Source organism: Pistacia vera, unplaced genomic scaffold, assembly GCF_008641045.1.
Source record: "Pistacia vera cultivar Batoury unplaced genomic scaffold, PisVer_v2 Contig174, whole genome shotgun sequence".
NCBI lineage: Eukaryota > Viridiplantae > Streptophyta > Magnoliopsida > Sapindales > Anacardiaceae > Pistacia > Pistacia vera.
Window position 1 is genome coordinate 1,590,372 of NW_022195833.1, and position 17,298 is coordinate 1,607,669.

Genomic DNA, 17,298 nt, shown 5'->3' on the forward strand with positions numbered 1-17,298 from the left:
TTTCATCAAAATTTTAGCTTAAAATCTCCAATACCCATAACCTATTGAACCCTAAATGGAAGCCCTCATCCTTTAAGAGGCAAATCAGTGAAGCTACGGTTCAGGTGAATCATTTTCTTGCATTTTTTCTCTGCGTTTTTTGCTCTGCATTTTTCATAAGTTACGGTTCAGCCAAATCAATGATTTGATTTCTATAATGATTGAACTGTTTGAATGAATGATTGTGGTGCTTAATAAGATTGATTTATTCTTTTTGGTGCTGAAAGTTGTTTTACTTAACATTAAACTAAACTTAGTGATATGAATTATTGTGGTGCTCTTTTCTACTTTCTGTTTTGGAAAGTTAAGTGCTTTTGGGAAAGCAAGCTTTTTGCTGTGTGCTTTTGGGAAATCCTACATGTTTAACACAAAATCTTAGATTTCTAAGCTTGCAAAACTGCGACTCATTTGCAAGTTCATAATTGTCAATCTAACAGCCTTCCTTCCCAGAAAAGATCAGCAACATCATACAAATACTATCACCATAGGAATTTAGTTTATTGAGCCAGTGAATAAATTGTAAAAAGCCCAAGTCGCTTGAAATCTAATAATTTACTAACACTATACAATATTAGTCATATGTTCTTTCTGTTTTTCCACATTAATTTGAGGTATAGGCATAAAGCACAAGGTTAAGGAATCATCCAGATTTTAAGAGGCACTCCATGTCCTTTGGGAAGTTGATCTAAGTATCCTTATAAATGTAACACATACCATCAAAAGAAAAGAAAGTGAGCAGTTACAGCATATGAAACAATAATAACAAAGATAAATTGACCAGATAACATTAAAAGTAATTTGAAAAGTGATGAATGACCCATCAGGATATAATCATTAACATGAGTTTTGAATCTGGTACAAGACAATAAGCAGATCACAAAGTTCAGGCATATTTTGTGACGTGTGAAAGAAGTATCTATTCAGATTTTGCTATAGATGGCATGAGATCAGTTGATGTCTAACATAACCATGCACCACACTACCAGCCCACACATTTGTTGATTGAGCAGCAGCAACCAGCACACTGGCAATCAAAATAGGATCTGCCTTCTTGCCTTCAATATGCATTTTCCTGAAATAGTACAATGCCTTTTCATAATCTCCATATTGAGAATAACCCGTAATCAAAGCAGACCATGTTTGCAAACTGAAGACTGCTGTTTGCAATCTGCAGCTTGCAAAACTGCAGTGCAAACTACAGTCTGCAGTTTGCAGACTACAGAAAGAAAAGTCAGTTAATTTTAATTATGAATTTGATAAGTTCTTAACTATGTTTGCCATCTGACAGTGAGTTGCAAGTGTGTTGGAATTTTAACCAGATAAGTTTTCTGCAGGACTTTTGTGAGGTTTGCCCAAATAAGCTGCCAAATTATGAAGAGAAGATAAAAAATTTCTTTGAAGAACATCTGCATACTGATGAAGAGATACGCTACTGTGTGGCAGGAAGTGGTAGGATTACTTTGGTGCTTGGTTTGCTGTTAGTACTTACCTTAATTTAAGTTCTTAGTGGTCTTTTTTCTGGTGAAGGTTACTTTGATATCAGGGACCGTAATGACAAATGGATTCGTGTATGGGTAAAGAAGGGGGGAATGATCGTTTTACCTGCTGGCTGTTATCACCACTTTACATTGGATACAAACAACTATATTAAGGTACCAGTATTGTACATCTCTATGCAATTTCAATTTGTAGCTTGTGTGCTTGCAGACTCAACAACATTTTACCTCAACACGAGCCCCTTAATAAGGAAAATATTGTCTACCTTGGGAATTTGAGTTTTGTTTTATTAAAGTTGGCAATGAAGATACACTTGTCTTTTTTCTTCATGTTTGCATAATGATTGAAGATGTAGTTTGAGACATTAGGTTAGATAGCTGCTACCACTTCCATAAATTGATACAAGGACATCTAAATTAATTAATTTGAAGTAGTTTTCTTCTAGGCAAGTTTTGATGTTTGATGAATAGCTATAGCCGTTGAATTGGGATTAATTAAATTCTCAGAGGCATCTAACAGGAATCTGCACAGACTTTTCCATAGAGGAGTTACTTCAATTTTATTTGCTAGAAAATGATATTATCGCCATGATATTATAAAAAAATTTCCTGACTATAAGGCTTGTTTTATTGTAGTTGGATGATTGGTACTTTATTATTAAGTTTCTCATTGTTGTGTTTGATTCTTATTGGACCTTGGTGTCTTGATAGACATTTCTGGAGTTTTTAACACTAATAGATTAATTGGTGGTAGTGTACTTGATGTGTACACTATGCACCAGATGATCCAAAAGCACTTGTTCATCATGTTCCTATTGGACCTAATGCTATGAGAGTTTGGATTGATATAGCCAATGTCCCTAATGTGTTTTTGTGGAGGTCTGCATCCGAAATGGTTTTTGTTGAAGATGTTGTTGGGAGTACAGTTGCTTGGCCTTCTAACAAAGTTGTCCTACCTTTTCGAAAACAATTTTAGGTAACTTGTTTTCCATTTTAGCAACTAATACGTTTTTGTTTTGAGTCTAGTAACTAGTGAAGTTGGTTTATGTTGCAAGTGAGACTTATTTTCTCTTTTTCTTCATTTACTAGGAGATTCTTGATGGTGTGCAAACTGCAATATGCAATCTACAATTTGCAAAATTGCAGACTCTTTTTAGCATTCGAGACCCCCATCTTTGCTTTTTGGGGTTTTCCAGTTAAGGGTGTGTTAGCTTAACTTAAGAATCTACGTTTGGTGTTTGGTACTTTGGCAAAGAAATCATCAATTCTCTCGTTGAGGCAAGACCATTTAACAGTTTATGGTGAACAGATGTACATTATGCATTTCTTTTCTTGTGGGTTTGGCATTTTCTCTCTTTCAACATAATCATATAGGGTTCGATACCAGTTTAGTTGTTGATTAAAAAATTGAAAAGCAAGTTTAGAGGTGGAATAATATTGATTAGGTGACTGTCATTTTAATAACTTAATCATAAAGATGATTCATAAAACTCCGTTTCATATGATTGGTAACGGATGAGCAAATAATCATGTTATAATTGTTGCAATGAGATTACAGGTGGAATACAATTTTGCATACTGCAATTTTGCATACTGCAGTTTGCAGTTTTGCATACTACATTTTGCATACTACAGTCTGCAATTCTCTTGCCATAATAATCCTTATGTTTCCTTGTGTGGTTCTAACTTTGGTCATCTTGCAGTATGCAGTGAAGTAACCACAGTTTTGACTGCAGTTTGCAAACTGTAGTATGCATACTGCAGTATGCAGAATTGCATACTGCAGTATGTAATTTTGCATACTGCATTCTGCAATTCTCTTGCCATAATAATCCTTATGTTTCCTTGTATGGTTCTAACTTTGGTCATCTTGCAGTATGTAGTGAAGTAACCACAGTTTCCAAAGATGGAATAGTTTTTTGCTTTATACTCTTTTATTGGCTAGGAATGATTTTGTGATAACTTATTCTTTAGAACTAAAATTTGATGAGCCTCTAAACCTGGGGTTTGATAAATGAGACTTTGCTGGTGGAGAAACGTGATTAACTTTGTAATTTGTACCATTGTTTGTGCCAATGATGACAGTATATCATTAATGAGGCTTTAGGTTTGTTTCTTGTTTAATACAGTAAAATATGTATTTCTCATGACCATTTTTTGTGCCTATGTTGACAATATTTCATTAACAAGGCTTTAGGTTTTTCTGCTGGAACTATTATCATAGTATGTTATCATAGTATGCTTGTGAAGTTGGAGATATAAGCATGTTCTTTTCCTCTTTGTTTTGCATTAAATATTTGGGGTGCTTTTGTCTTGATCTTTTTTTGAATTTACAATATATATGTGTTGTTATCTTTGAGAATATACATGGGATTTGAAGATTTTTTTGTATTAATGGTTTTGTAGGTTGTGAAAATGCAAAATTACTTTTTTGCTAAAGTACAATTTGGAATGGAAGATGGTTTGCATGATGGTTTTTGTTAGAATTTTTTGAATGAGTGGAAGGTATTAACTATTGCTCATAGTTAATTTTCTAATCATCTAGATATTATAATGTAAAAATGATAGGTGCATATTTGTTAGGCATATATAAAACTTTTTGTATATGAAGGTTTATATGTTACAAAATGTGATATGGTATATGAAGCATATTAGATTTTATGGATGTAAAGAATGTTGGGTGCCTATTGATTAGGCATATATGCAAACTTTTTGTATATGAAGGTTCACCATCAATGAAATGTTCTTTGGAAAATTAGTGTATCATTGTTTATAATTTGTATTATTTAAATTACAACGATAACAATTTTATATATGTTATAACAGACACATTGATAACACTTTCAAAATATTATGGAAAATAATTTTGTAACGTTTACTAAATGCAATGAATGATACTGTGGTAGCACTTTTAACATGTTATTAAAAACTCTTCTGTAGCATTTTAACAATGTTACAGAAAACTAAACTGTAACCAGTTAAGAATGTTACAAAAAACTTATTTATAGCAATTTGAGATGTTACAGAAAACTAAACTGTAACATGTTAAGAAAGTTACAGAAAACTTATTTATAACATTTTGAGAATATTACAGAAAACTAAACTGTAACATGTTAAAAAAGTTACAGAAAACTTATTTATAGCATTTTGAGAATGTTACAGAAAACTAAATTGTAACAGGTTAAGAATGTTACAGAAAACTTATTTATAGCATTTTGAGAATGTTACAGAAAACTAAACAATAACAGGTTAAAAATGTTATAGAAAACTTATTTATAGCATTTTGACAATGTTACAGAAAACTAAACTGTAACACGTTAAGAATGTTACAAAAAACTTATTTATAGCATTTATGCAATGTTACCAAAAATCATTCGTAACTATGAATAAGTGCTACAATATACTTAACAACAACATTTTATGACAGTTACTGAAATGATTAGTAATATGCAAAAAGTGTTACCAATGTCTGCTTTTTAGTAACATGGGTTGTCATAGCATCCTTATAAATGCTACAAATTACCTACGGTAACACTTTTTGCATGTTACTGTAAGCCATTTTTGTTGTAGTGTATGATTGGTGTATTAGCTGCTTGACATGTTGACATAATAGTTTTCTACAACACATCCAAGACATATTTTATTTGTGATAGAAAGATACCTTTGTTAGATCAAGACACTTCGATTCCAAGAAAATATTTTAAAGAAACTAGGTCTTTTATCTCGAATTCCTTTGACAAGTATTTTGTAGAGCTTTCCTTTCTTCTGAATCATTTCTTGTAACCACCATATCATCCACATATACAATAAGTGTAGTGATCTTTCATTGTTATTTTTTAAGAAACAATGTGTGATCTGAATTGCTCTAATGGTATCCAAAAGACGTCATAACTTTTGTGAACCTCCCAAACCATACACTCGGAGATTGCTTCAACCCATATAGAGATTTCTTTAACTTACATACCTTTTGGCTGTGCTTCTCTACTGAAATACACCCTAGTGGAGGATCCATATAAATATCTTCTAACAATTCTCAATAGAAGAAAGCATTCTTCACATCAAATTGTCGTAAGGGCCAATCTACGTTTTCAGCTAAAGATAATAAGATATGCATCATGTTGATTTTAACTATGGGTGCAAATGTCTATGTATAGTTAGTCCCATAGTTTTGGGTGTACCCTTTTGCTACTAGTCTAGCTTTGAATCTCTCAATTGTACCATTAGCTTTATACTTCACAGTGTAAACCAATTCACATCCAACAGTCTTCTTTCCTGGTGGGTGATCAACAAGTTCCCAAGTTTCATTCTTCTGTAAAGACCTCATTTTTTCATTCATAGCAGCTTTTCATTTTGGATCAAATAAGGCTTCCTACACACTATTAAGAATAGATATAACAGATAATTGATTTACAAATGAAAAATTTGATTCTGATAAACGATGGTTAGACATATAATGAGTACTTTACCTTACTAGATAGTTCAGGTTGATATGTTGGTTTAGGAATCCCTCTAGTACTACGTAATGGCAATTGTTTCCTAATTGGTTTAGACTCCAAATCACGAACATTCTCAGCAAGAGATGGTTGCGGCATAAGAGATTGTTTTGGCATATCAGGTATGAGGGACTTGGACTGAGGTGAAGATTCTTCAGACGAATTTGGAATTACCTCAATATTTTCATCATCCATTGGATCTTCTTGTCGATCAACATGCCTATTTTATGAGTCACGGACTTCCATATCTTGAATAGTATAGTCAAGAGTCTAAATTTCTTCCTGACAATACTCCTCCTGAAGTTTAGACTTAGAAGAAAAATATATTAAATCTTCATGGAAAGCAACATCCATCGTCATAAAAATTTGTTGAGTTGGAGGATGATAACATCAATACCCCTATGAATGAACACCATACCCAATGAGAACACATTTCAATGGAAAAGGGGACAACTTGTTGCATTGATGTTTATGGATATGAACAAAGGCGACACAACCAAAAACATGAGGCGATAAGTTTGTGACCATTGGAGCATTCACTACTTTACTAAGAGCTTGAAAAGGTGTCTAAAACTCAATAGAACTAGAGGGTACCCGATTGATTAGGTAGGTAATCGAAGTGAGTGCTTTTCCTGGAAAAGATAATGGCATGTGAGCTTCTATTAATGAGGCATTACCAACCTCCAATAAGTGCCGATTTTTCTGCTCAACAAAACCACTTTATTGGGATTTGTTGGGACAAGTAGTTTGATGAATGATACCATGTGTTTCCAAATATGACTGAAGATCTAAACTTTGTTATTCTTCTGCATTGTCACTTTGGAGGACCTGAACTTGTGCATTATACTGCATATGAACCATTTTGTGAAATCTTTGAAAGAGCAAATTAACCTCTCCTTTGGATTTCATTAGACATACCGAAGTCATCCATGTACAATTGTCAAATTGGTTGTCACGGTCATAAAATTAATCCTAATTGTCGTAGTTAGTGGTAAGCAAGGTCGAATCCATAGGGAACAAAGGATAACCTGTGTATTTGAGTTAACAAATGTAAGATGGCAAAGTGATTGGTTAAAACTAAATGCAAATAATAAAAGCTTGAAATTAAAATGAATTAAGACTTTATAATAAAAACGCTACCGCTACGGTTTTGGTTCGACAGGAGACCAACTCACACAATTCTCCTCCACACACTACGATCCCCTAAACCTACAAGGCAAGGTAGACCAATGAAATCTCTTTTTGACACTCTAGGTATAACCTATCCTATCTCACCTGATCACGCAAGTTCGATTGGTTAAATACTATCATTGAATACTAACAAACACTACAAGAAATACCACTAGTTGGTACACGATTAACAAATACAATTTGTCTACACGTATCATCCATTCAACCAACTACATAATCAATGCAATACAAATAGAAATGGCATTAAATGCGAATATAACTCGATTACAAATGTGAAGTAATTTAAAGCAATACTCAACATTTAATTATCTCAAACCAACATTTATCATGCAATAGGTTTTATATCAACAACCAATCTCAATGGATAACACCAATAATCACAAATCATGCATCAAACTACATTAAAGTATTGTAATCAAATATGAAACAAAAACAAATATAATTTGATACACAATACTAAACCAAATGTCCAACGATCGAGTTCATCCAACTAGTCGAGAGCTGTTCAGAAGAGTCGTGGGTACCGATCTCGATCTCATCTACACCATAACAGATAACCGGGAGGTCGACGAAGGTTGAAAGGTAAAAAATGAGGTAAGTCATCGCAAATAAGACGTAACCAACAATGAGATGGCGTGCTTCATCGTAACAAAAGCACCCGAAAGATGAAGGGGCACAACTCATTAGAAAATGTTAGTGTTTTGTGGTGGTTCTCGGCAAGCAGTGGCAGAATGGAGATTCGAGGGTATGGGGAGAAAGCTCTCAAGTTGGGGAGTGAGGATTGGTAGCTAAGGAGGTGCAACGTCGTTGGAAAAGGGAGCGAAAACATGTTGGGAAGTTGAAGATGCATGGTGGAGGCAATGTGATTTCGACAAGTTTGGCAGCAACTAAAGCTTGGAAAGGATAGATCAGACCTTGCGGAAGGTGGATCAACTCCTAGGTAGATGAACCATCACCAAAAAATGGAAGAAAAGCCACCGAAAGTTGAAACGTCACCAATGAGGGGAGGTGAAACGTCGTGCGGTAGCAGGGAGTGATGGATGGTGGAGATCGGTGCAAGGGGAAGCTGGGGAGTCACCGGAAATGGGAGGATAAGGGTTGCCAATGGTGGAGCTAGGGTTTGGGGTGAGCAGCGCTTTGTATTCTGGAACTATTCATCTTCTTTTATACTTAGTCTAGGCAAATTTAGTTCAATCCTTACATGAATGAAAACTGACAAAATTAACCCCCAAAAATATGACAGTTTACCCCCTATACAGAATAAATGAGACAAATTCAAACTTAATTAATAAATCACAACTTAATATCGACTCACAACATCTCAAAAATCATTCCAAACATGCACAAATTGTAAGAAAAAAGTAAAATGTGATTTTCCATTAATAATTCCATAATTTCTTCAATTGTCTCAATATAACTTCAATTTAATTACACACAGGGTCTTTTTATCATCAAAATAGAGTCACTTTCATGACTCTAACACACTCCCCAACTTACTCTTTGCTCGTCCTCGAGTAAAGTTAAAGGAACTCTTTCAACATTCTCACAAAACCATACACAACCATATTCATCGACAATCAAGACATTCATCAAAAGGTAAAGTGAAGAATTTGAACATAACAAGTAAATAACACAATCCTAAATAAAGAACTAAAGTTTCTGTCAAGATTTGCCTATCTCCATTCAAGCTTCTCAAACACACATCTTATGTTCATATCATGATGCCAAAGTGTCATGCAAAAATCCCCAACTCATGTGCATGCAACATAATGCTCATTTTCCATACAAGATTTTGACATATAATTTCTTTTTCATTTATCACTTGATTTCTTTTCTTTTTCTTTCTTTTCTTTATCTTTGCCTTAACTTCTTAAGCTTTCTAGAAGGTTTGTGAAGTGAGCTTTAGGTCAATGACTCCCAAACTAGACAACTATAAGGCACTAAGTGTAGAACACTCCTCGAACTTACTCACCCGAACCAACTAGGCTACAAGTCAAGACTATATATATACATAGCCCTTGATCTATGTAATGACTTATTAAGCTTTCTAGAGGACCTGTGTAACGAGCTCTGGGCCAACCACTCCCAAGCTAGATAGCTTTAGGGGATTAGGTGTAGAACACCCCTCGGGCGTACTTACTCAAGTCAACTATGATACAAATCAAAACCAAATCATCAAGCAACATTTAAGCACTTCCAAAGACAAAGATTAGCATTTTTAGCACATGCAAGATAATAAATGAAAATTTCCTTCATGGGCATGTAACGTATGTGGGAGACTTGCATAAACATTAAAGCACATGTCATTCACACAAAACGGTATCTAACCACAATTATGGACAAACTTAGCACATAACAAAAACAATAATTCAATGTTTAAAACCATGTTGCAACCAACCATTTTCAAAAACCTCGAAAAACCTTCCAACTATCACCTTAATTGCTTCTAAAATGGTGATTATACATGAATTCATGAAAAATTAAAAAAAAAAAAATGCTCACTTTTACCACTTTTGAACTTACAAGAGTAGGAATCAACATATTTTCAACAAGAACATAAACATGCCACAAAATTTAAGCATAATCCATTCAATCACACAACCATCATAAAAGCATGCATTCTCCATGACAAAACACATCATCAAAACAATCTCCACAAAAATATGATCAACAACACTTCAATAAAAAACATACATACTCCACAAAATCAAAAATCTATCAACACTCCCCAACTTAATATGTCATTGTCCTCAATGACTCACAAAACATATCATCCTTCCCAACTTAGCATCAAATGATCTCAAATGAAAATATGATCAATAACATTAAAATCATCCAACATATTTGAGAAAATATCTAACAATAATAGCATATAAGGTGGAGAGATACAACTTGAGGAACAATGGTTGGGTTGTCTCCAACGGAGTATGTGGAGAATGCTAAGGCGTAACCTTCGACTAGTTAATGAGTTTCCAAACATGACAATTCCTGCAAAAACAAAAACATCAAAGCAAAAAAAAAAAAAAAAAAAAAAAAAGACATATTTACAAAGGTGGGTTGCCTCCCACAAGCACTAAGTTTAGAGTCTTCAACTAGACTTAGTACACTTAAATGGCTAATGTGAATCTAACAAAGAACACTCCTCAATCACCTCTCCATCATTATTGCCATCGACATAAGGTTTAAATCTTTAGTCATTCACCTTAAAAACTAGTCTTGTTTTTGGGTTTTGATTTCAACAGCTCCGTGAGGGAAAACATTAACAACAATAAAAGGGCCATCCCATCGTGACCCAAGCTTGCCCAGAAAGAGACGAAGCTTGGAATTAAAGAGCCACACTTTTTGATTAAGAGAGAATAACTTCCTAACACTTTTTGTTTATCATGAAAAGCCTTAGCCCTTTCTTTAGAGATGCGAAAGTTCTCATAAGCTTTGTGTCTTAGATCACCCAACTCCGAAAAATGAAGTTTTATATGTTCACCGGCCATGGTTATATCAAAATTGAATTTCCTTGTGGCCCAATATGCTCAATGTTCAAGTTCTACAAGTAAATGACATGCTTTCCCAAAAACTAACTGATAAGAGTACATGCCAATAGGGGAATAATAAGCAGTTTGATAGGCTCAAAGTGCTTCATTCAGACGCATCGACCAATCCTTATGATCGAACTGTATCATTTTCTCTAAGATAGTCTTAATTTCCCTATTAGCACGATCCACTTTTCACTTTTCCACTAGTTTGAGGGTGATAAGGTGTGGCAACTTTATAGGTGATTGAGTACTTTTTCAATAGTGAGCCAAATTGCCTATTAGTGAAATGCAAACCACCATCGTTGATGATGGCATGCGGGTAATTGAAACGACTAAATATGTGCGATTGGACAAAGTTGACGACCACCCTATGATCATTCGTCTTAGTGGCAATGGCTTCTACCCATTTAGACACATAATCCACTACAAGCAAGATATATTCAAAGCCAAAAGATGAGAGAAATGGACCCATGAAATCAATACCCCTCACATCAAACACTTCCATAACCAAAATAGGATTAAAGGGCATCATATCTCGTCTACCAATATTTCCTACTTTCTGACATGAAATACAAGCAAGGCAATAAAAGAATGCATTGCAAAAAAGATTAGGCCAATAAAAACCACACTGAAGTAACTTTAAAGCGGCCATCTTGCCACTGTAATGACCACCACAAGCATAAGACTAACAAAATACAAATACACTACTAAACTCGTGGTCGAGAACACACCTCCTAACAATTTAGTCCGCACACACACTTTAAAGGTTCAAGTCTTCCCAATAATAATGCTTGATGGTTGGAAAGAAATGATCTTTCTAAGTTTTGGCCCACCCTAATGGTAATTGTCCTACAACCAAATAACTATATGGGCATACCAAGGTGTTTTGGATTTGGATATAGCAAATAATTGCTCATCAGGGAAGAAGTCATTCAAACTTTGACCGAGGACATACTTTGTAAAAAGTCTAGACAAGTGGTCAGCAATCATATTATCACTACCCTTTTTATCTTTAATTTATAGTTCAAACTCTTGCAACAACAAAATCCATCGAATTAGTCTAGGCTTAGTGTCTTTCTTGTCTAACAAATACCTAACTGCAACGTGGTCTGTAAAGACAACTATCCTAGATCTAAGCAAATAAGACCGGAGCTTATCAAGGAAGAACACTACTGCAAGCAACTCTTTCTCGGTAGTGGTGTAACTGCATTGAGCATCGGAGAGGGTCTTGCTTGCGTAGTAGATCACATCGGGCTTTTTATTCACCCATTGGTCAAAGACTACACCAATGGCATAGTTCGACGCATCACACATCACTTCAAAAGGTAGATTTTAATTAGGAGGTTGCATGATGGGTGTTGTTATCAGTGCTTCTTTCAAAATGGTAAAGGCAATCATACAAGAATCCTCAAATACAAATTGCACATTTTTAGCAAGCAAATCACTCAAAGGCTTAGAGATCTTGCTAAAATTCTGGATGGATCGTCAATAAAATCCTGCATGGCCGAGGAAAGATCTAATTTGTTTGACCAACGAAGGCGGTGGCAGTTGAGAAATCAACTCCACCTTTGCCTTATCCATTGCAATCCCCTTCATGGAAACCACATGACCTAAGACAATTCCTTCTTGAACCATGAAACGACTCTTCTCCCAACTAAGAATAAGATTTGTCTTTTTACATTGTTTCAACACCAATGCAAGCTTTTTGAGACAATCATCAAAAGGCATACCAAATACAGAAAAATCATCCATGAAGACTTCAAGGAATTGATTCACCATATCAGAAAATATCAATAACATGCACCTTTAAAACGTTGCCAGTGCATTGCATAACTTGTTTTTTCCTAGTCTTCAGGGGCAAATGGTACTTGGTTATATCTAAAATAGCCATCCAAAAAATAATAGAAAGTCTGCCTTGCAAGTTTTTCTAGGATTTTGTCGATAAATAGGGGTAGAAAATGATCATTCCCAGTGGTTAGATTGAGCTTCTTATAATCAATGCAAACTCTCTATCCAGTGGGAGTATGGGTAGGAATTCGCTCACCTCTTTCATTTTCAACAACGGCGAGACCACTCTTTTTAGGTACAACATGGGTCGACCTTACCCATTGGTTGTTGGATATGGGGAAGATGATACCTGCATCAAGCCATTTGATTACCTCTTTCTTCACCACCTCATTCATGTTCGGGTCTAACCTTCTTTAAGATTCATGCACCGATTTGGCATTCTCTTCATAAAATATGCAATGCATGCACAAAAAGGGCTAATCTCTAGCAAATCGGCTACCAACCAATTGATTGCTTCCTTATGTTCTGTCAAGACTGCTACTAATCTCTTCTCCTGCTCACTATCTAAGTTGGCGACAATGATCACAGGTAAGGCCTTGTTGGGTCCTAGGAAAACACACTTGAGAGTATTAGGTAAGGCCTTCAACTCTAACACTGTTGAAGACTCAATTGACATCGATTGTGTCGTCTAAGACAAATGTGGTAAAGGTTCATGCCTGATGGTCCAAGGTCTACGTTCTAGAGTAATCTTTATATGCACTAACCTCCTGAATTTTAGACACAACACTCAAGTTACATATCTTCTCAATAGACAGATTTATAAGAGTGTAAATCACATCATCATATAACAGTTGTGGGGCATGAGCCTCTATTAGACTGTCAATAGCATCAAGCATGAAAAACTCATTATCGTCCTCATGCATCGGCCCTGAACCAACATTAAACACATTAAGTCTCAGTTTCCTATTCCCAAAGAACACTTCCATCTCTGCCAGTCCACAGTTAATACAAGCATTTGTTGTTGCTAAAAAAAGTCTCCTAAAATAATCAATGGCATTACTGCTGGTACACTCCATGTCTGAGACAAGAAAATCCACCAAAAAATATAGTTCATCATCCTTAACTTACATGTCCTTAATTAGGCCCTTAGGCATTTTGACCAATCCGTTAGTTAATTACTGGATCACTTCATCAGACTTAAGCTCACCTAAGTTAAACTGTTCATACACATAAGTAGGTAATAAGTTCACGCTCACCCCTAAGTCTAAGAGTGCTTTGTCAATCATGACATTACCTATCACACATGAAATAATAGGAGCTCCAGGATCTTTTAACTTTGGGGGGAGGCGATTTCAGACAACTGCACTTACATTTTTTGGTAAATGTATAGTCTTAGGTGTGTGAGGCTTCATTCACCTCTTTTGCGTGCACAAGTCTTTGAGGAATTTGGCATAAGCAAGTATTGGCTTAATGACATCTAAAAGTGGAATGTTAATTTGTACCTGCTTAAACAACTCAACCATTTCCTCCATTCCAACGCTTTTCCTAGCAATGAGAACATTTTGGGGCTTTAAGCACTGAGGAAAATGTGCTCTCGTAATGTATGATACAAGGGATAGTTCATTCTCCCCAACTTTCTCCTTACATAGTCTCTGAACACTTGACTCTACAAGTGGCTCACATTCAGTCTCTTTGGGTTGGTCTCCACGTAGACTTTCCTCTTCTCTACCATAGACTTCTACTTCTCTCTCAGTTGCTCTAAAGAGTCATCACGACCTTAGCTTGTTGGGAATACCCTCTTTGCTGAGAAGAACCACTAGGTTGCCTACGACTTAACTAGGCAATTGGCCTTATTCCCTCCTATTGACTGCTTCGGCTATTTGACCAATCTAGGTCTCTGGCTTACTAATGGATTGGGAATGAGAATGTAGTAGTTAGGTATTTTGCTCTAAATCTTGGAACCTAGCATTCATGTCGGCTTTTTGTTCTTGCATGGTTTGGAGCATTTGAGCCATCATTTATTCTAGTGAACTGGGCACTAGAGTGGGTTGTTGAACGGGAGGTAGGATATTAGGTTTGGTGGGTGGTTGGATTGAAGGTTGCTCCTTATAATTGTCTTGCTGATTGGAAGGATTGTTCTTGTATGATATATTATTAGGGACATTCTAAGGTGGTTATGGCTTCCATGAAAAATTAGGGTGGTTATGCTACCCAAGATTGTACGTGTTCGACTATGAATCGTTCCATCTTTGGAAGCCTTATGCAACCTACACTTGCTCCTCTAAATGGTTGAGGACGGGTTCCTCAATTGGATGGTCAAAAGTGGAGTGCATGGCAAAAATATACCGGTTCGCCTTATTCTCAGATGATTGTGTAGAGGGCTACCTTTGGATAGATACAAACTTGTCAAACCAGTGGGCCAACACCTCTAGCTTGGAACTAATGTCATCTAACCGTGACACCTTATACACGCCACCCTTCTTGGATGTCTACCCTAAGATAGACATTCTAGATGCAAAATATGGTGCATTGAATTTTCACTTAAGGTCTCAAAGAGTTGTCATAACTAATTCTCATCCTTGTGCATAAATGTTCCTCCATAAAAAGGTCTACCATATTCCTATGCCTCTCAGTCAGTCCGTCATAAAAACTATGAACTAATTGCCACTTAGGGACTGTGTGATAGGGACACTTCCTAAGCATTTCCTTCAAACGTTCCCAACTCTCATAAAATTCCTCACCACCTAGTTGAGTGAAACTAGTGATGACCCGTCTTATATTGTTGGTTTTAGCAATGGGATAATACTTTTTGAGGAATCCTTGTTGCATTTGGGCCTAAGAGGTAACGGGCCCTACGGCCAAAGAATTGAGCCACTGTTTGGTTCGATCCTTAAGTGAGAATGGGAATAAAATTAAGTGCTTGACATCCTCATTCACATTTTAAAGTCTAACTGTGGAGCAAACCTCTAAAAATTCATCTAAGTGTTTGTATGGCTCCTCATTTAAATTCCCATAATAAATTGGCAACAATTGGATGACACTAGTTTTGATCTTACAGTGTCGTGTCTGGACGTTGGGAATATAGATACATGAGGCTGAAGTGTAGGTGGTGGGTGCGAAATGTTGGCTAAGGGGTACATGTGCGGATGCATCCTGGTCAACCATCCTACATGCTTGTTTTCTATTCCTCTTACAAGTGTGTTCAATTTCAAGATTCAAAGGTAATAACTCTTCATTACAAGACATTCTAGTTTGCATTCATCAATCAAACATACAAAAGGCTCAACAAACAACTGTAACAACAATTTCAAAGAAAAATAACTAAATGCAAACCCTAAGAAGCAAATTCAATAAACACACAAAACAAAACTAAAATTTAATAAAACTTTACCCAACAAATCAAAACTAAAGCTATCAATGCAACCTAAAAGAAATAAATACTAAGAATAAAAATTAGATCTTAGGAATAAAAACAAATATGCCAAGACAATAGGAAAACTAACAATTACTAACTAATAGTATAAACATGCAATTAACCACACAAGTGATTAACCAAAACTAAAAAGATGAAAGAACTTCACAATCGGTTCACGCCAACACTTCACTTCACACGACACACTGTAGTGTTTCCCCAATTGCAGACTTCTGGCAAACACAAAAAAAACACAAATGAATCTATTCGATTGAAACTAAGATGAAAAAGAAATGAAGTAAAATAAAATAAAATAAAAATGCAAAAAACTTAAAGTAAAAAGAATTAATCACAACTCAAAAACACACAAGATCAAAAGCATGTTGTTTGTTCCCTCGCAACAACGCCAAAATTTTGTTGAACCAGTCATCATAGCTACAAAATTAATCCTAATTACCGTAGTTGATGGTAAGCAGGGTGGTTGAATCCACATGGAACAAAGACTAACAACCTAATGCGTATTTGAGTAAGCAAACGTAAGATGGCAAAGTGATTGGTTAAAACTAAATGCAAATAATAAAAGCTTGAAATTAAAATGAATTAAGACTTTATAATAAAAACGTTGTTGCTACGGTTTTGGTTCAACAAGAGACCAACTCACATAATTCTCCTCCATACTCTACGATCCCCTAAACCTACAAGGCAAGGTATACCAATGAAATCACTTTCTGACACTCTAGGTATAATCTATCTTGTCGCACCCTATCACTCAAGTTCGATTAGTTAAAGACTATCATTGAATACCGACAACACTGCAAGACAATACCACTAGTTGGTACGCAATTAACAAATACAATTTGTCAACACGTATCATCCAATCAACCAACTACATAATCAATGCAACACAAGTAGAAATGGCATTAAATGCGAATATAACTCGATTACAATCGATGTGAAGTAATTTAAAGCAATACTCAACATTTAATTATCTCAAACCAACATTTATCATGCAATAGGTTTTATATCAACAACTAATCTCAATGGGCAACACCAATAATCACAAATCATGCATGAAACTATATTAAAGTATCGTAATCAAACGAAAACAAATATAATTCGATACATAATACTAAACCAAATGTCCAACGATTGGGTTCATCCAACAAGTTGAGAGATATTGAGAAGAGTCATGGGTGTCAATCTCGATCTCACCTACACCGTAACAGACAATCAGAAGCTCAATCGCTCATGGTGGTGTTGATAAAGGCTAAAAAGACAAAAATGGGGCTCGTCATCGTGAAGAGGATGTAACTGACAACGAGATGGTGTGCTTCATGGCTGGAGAAGAC

General features: G+C 35.6%; 1 long non-coding RNA gene across 2 annotated transcripts; it reads left to right on the forward strand.

The window, feature by feature from the left end:
* The first annotated feature begins 1,474 nt into the window (after window positions 1-1,474).
* On the forward strand, window positions 1,475-4,290 carry LOC116125951. Of its 2 annotated transcripts, XR_004127417.1 has the most exons (4): window positions 1,475-1,488; window positions 1,567-1,691; window positions 2,247-2,511; window positions 2,625-3,902. It is a non-coding gene; the product is annotated as an uncharacterized LOC116125951 (long non-coding RNA). The 2 variants fall into 2 exon arrangements; XR_004127418.1 differs by lacking the exons at window positions 1,475-1,488; window positions 1,567-1,691 and adding an exon at window positions 3,942-4,290 and having other exon boundaries at window positions 1,816-2,511; window positions 2,625-2,737.
* Window positions 4,291-17,298: the final 13,008 nt, after the last annotated feature.